Source organism: Lacerta agilis, chromosome 7, assembly GCF_009819535.1.
Source record: "Lacerta agilis isolate rLacAgi1 chromosome 7, rLacAgi1.pri, whole genome shotgun sequence".
Lineage (NCBI taxonomy): Eukaryota > Metazoa > Chordata > Lepidosauria > Squamata > Lacertidae > Lacerta > Lacerta agilis.
In genome coordinates this window covers 62,999,496-63,003,220 of record NC_046318.1, presented here as the reverse complement: position 1 = coordinate 63,003,220, position 3,725 = coordinate 62,999,496, and positions in this window count along the sequence as shown.

The following is a 3,725-nucleotide window of genomic DNA, read 5'->3' as shown; positions in this document are numbered from 1 at the left end:
CCGCGCGCGCCTGGGAAGCCCTCTGGAGTGGGATTGAGGAGCGCGCCTGCGCCCTGCTAAGCCCGTTTCCCCCAAGCGCTCGGTGCACTTGTCAAGGGGGGTGGAGAGGAGAAGAGGCCCGCTAGAAATTGTTCCCTCGCCCACCCCTCCCTGCTGCCCACCAGCTTTCCAAGTTCAGGATTCCTTTTTGGTAGACGGAGCAGACAGCAGTTTAAGGAGCAAGGAAAGCCAGGCGCAAGAACAGCTAGCTCCCCTCTCTTTCGGAAAACACTGGGCAAAGGCTAGGAGGAGAGTGGGCATCTTCCTGGTGCTCTATGGCTAGGGGTAGCTGGCCCCAGTCTGTTCCCACGTATTTGATATTAGGAGGGGTACTGGTCAGGCAGAGTTTTTCCAGAGATGGGGGTCACTTTAGTTTTATCTCCTCTTGCCTACAAATCAGAGATGCTCAGAGTAGGGGGTGCAGGGAAGCAGAGGGGACCAGGAAGGAAATCCAGATCAGCAGTGCCTTTGAGATCAGTATTGTGAGAAATGGTGATAGCCACTTTCATAAGTGATGCTCATGGTGGCTGATATCTCCCCCACCCCAGGGTACCCATGTCCCCCTTCCACTTTTCCATCCTCCACAAGTAACTTAGCACATGCTTACAAATTGCCTGGATGGTTTTGTTTTCCAGATTGTAGTTTTACCCAGGAGGGCAGGTAGGAAAGCACCTGCCTCAGAGACACTTCCTGTTGAGAGATCAGCAGACAATAAATCACTGCAGGGGGTTGGACTAGATGACCCTCTGGGTCCCTTCCAGCTCTACAATTCTATGAGAGCAGGAGGCTGAGGCCATGGGGAAAGGGGCCGTGGGAACAGAAAAATGCCAAATACCTCTTGTTAAGTGTCGGGTTGTATTCTTAGCGTTGTATGAAGATACAGGCTTTCTTTTAAGAGGAGAAATGGGAAAGAGCAAGTGCAGAACAGAGCTGGCTTGATATTCCTCCAGAAACACCAGGAAGTATTCTCCTTTCTGTTGCTTTGCAAGATTAGCAGGCTGAAACAGCCTTCGACACCCCACCCACCCCCACACAAAGTGCAATGCCAAACTGTAATTACCAGTGAGGTTGGGCTTTAGATCCTAGTAATGAAAAGCTGTGAAAGGAGTTTAAAGAAAGCACACGCAAGATGGGTCCCCCCCCTTTTTAAAAGATGGGTTTGGAAACGCCTTTTAGTTTCAAGGTAAGTTTCGCCAGGTAGCTGAATTAAGTTCCAGGAAAAGGCAAGTGCCTTACTGTAAGCTACAGCAGTATTACACAGTTGCTCAAAGTGATGCCAAGAGCAAGCGCTTGGACACCTGCCTTCTTCCCCAGCGTTCCGCAAAGAATGGCTTGACGTACAAGATAATGCACTTCTGAGCATTCCTGAAGTCCATGGGGAGATTCCTTCCTCCAGTGAATTCTAGAGCGGTTAGACTATATCTTGACTTCACAGAGCTGCAAAATGGCTGGAGGTGGGGTGGGGTGGGGTGGGGCGGGGCGGGGCGTCAGGAGTGGGGGAGAGAAGTACAAGTGTAAAAAAAGTAAATAAGTAAATAAATAATATAATGATGCTAATAAAGGAAAGTCTCGGCCAGGAGCAATAATTGTTCTTTAATGCACACTTCGGTTTGGATGCACTGTTGTTCGTATTGAAGCTGTAAATACTTGTTTATTTAAACAGACTGCAAAGTGTAGAAATGGTGGCAAACAACATTCATTTCTCCCCTCCCCCTAAATGTCCAAAACGTGATATGCACTCAAATGTCTGATTATTTTTTTTTGGTTAAAAAAGTTTATATTTGAGCTGTACAGAGTTGAGCATTAATCCAATATTTCAGCTGTATGTCTGTAACATTATCGCCCCCCCTCCTTCTTGAAATGTTATTGCAAGAGTTAAAATTCCGTGTTAATAATGGAGAGTTCTTTTTTTCCTGTTGTCTACCTCACTACATTGCAAGAGCACAATCCACTGGGAAGGTCTGCATGCCTTGCTGCGGAAGGTCTGTAGCTTAGTGGTAGAGCATCCGCCTTGCCTGCAGAAGTTCCCAGGTTCGATCCCCTGGTGGAGCTGGGAGAGACTTCCTGTCTGAAACCCTGGAAAGTTGCAGCCAGTCAGTGCGAACAATACTGAACAAAATGGGCCATTGGTATTAAGCAACTTCTCACGCTGCTACGCAGTTCCTATTTCAGTGAGGCTGAAGAAGGAGAACTTCCTGTTGGGTTGTGCGCCAAAATAATATGCAACTCTTAAGGCTGAATACCCAAGGCATTTTATTCGGGAACCAATGGAGACAGTGCTTTTCTACCCCCCCCCCCTGTAGTCCACACACAATTTAGATCTGTTGCTTATCCCCCCCCCCCTTGAATAGCTCTTCTTGAGAAACTGGCTCTGTTCTGGAAATAAAAGCTCATTGCGGATGGATTCTGCATTGCTGTGCAATGTGCTCATTTGCAAATGGATGAAAGCAGCTGTAGGCAGTGCCAGCAGTGGGTGTGGGTGTGTATCCCTACACCTGCTCAGTGATGCTATGGGTGGACATATATATCAAGTTCCCAGTCACCACTTCCTGCTTTGTTAACCAGGGGCATGTGCAGGGAAGAAAAGGAGGGGATAGCCTAAACAAGGGGGGGGGGGTTCAAATGTCTTATCAGGTAACCACACCCACCCTTGCGGATAGCGGGGTCTAGAATCAATCTACATGAAAGTAACATATTGTGGACAAGAATGAACAGTTCCTGATTGAGAAAAAATATCACTTTTGTGCTATGAATGGGTTAGTGTGTACGGAGCCTAAGACTCTTTAAGGTAAATTAATATTCAGAACATTTTTACTGGATGGTACTAAAACCACAACTGTATTATTAAACTCTTTCCTCCCTGGAAGCCAGTTGCTTTTTCTGTTCTATTTTGATTAAATACCCGTGCATTAAAAACCAAACTGTATCAGGATGTTGGCTACAATTCTTAAAATCTAGTCGACCTGAAAGAAACACCAATTAAAAAAACAAAATTCACAGACCTTTGTGATTTAAAACCCCCTTTTAATATATATTCTCAAGAACTTCTTAAGGGTAACTTCTAAAAATATGGAAGGATTTCATGAAGAGTGGAAGCTACGTCTGTTGGGTAATCCCAGTAAAAAGGAGAAGCAGCATATAAATGGCAGCTGTGTTTGATACTTTTAAAATACATTATGTTCTATGCAGCGCAAAGGGGGTGGGGGGGGGAAGGTGAACATGTCTGCATGCAATAGAAAGGAATCATGAAATATTTCCTCTCATAATGATCATTATATTAATAACAGCAGCACAACTGTCTATAACTCAGACACTGTTGAGTTTGCGGTGGAAAGTTGCAGTACTCTTCTACATACGGTTTGTGCCACAGTACTTTAAATGGAGGGAGCACACCTTTGCATCTGCTTGCTTGAAATGGATGGAACCCTCTCCCCCAACCTGGTGCCCTCTAGATATTCACATACAGCTCCAGGCAGTGGTACAGCTGTGGTTGGAGGTGGCTTAGTGTTGTGTCCACACCAGGGCTTCTGTAGCTGTGATGCCGTTCTGTATGGAGAAGGTAGACCATTCTTTATCCTACTTGAAGGCAGTAGATGTAAGTGAATATTATTTAAATCTTACTAGTTTCAATGGAGTTTAAGCATTCCTAATGCTCTCTGTGTTAAGCCTACTGTGTAGAAGTAATG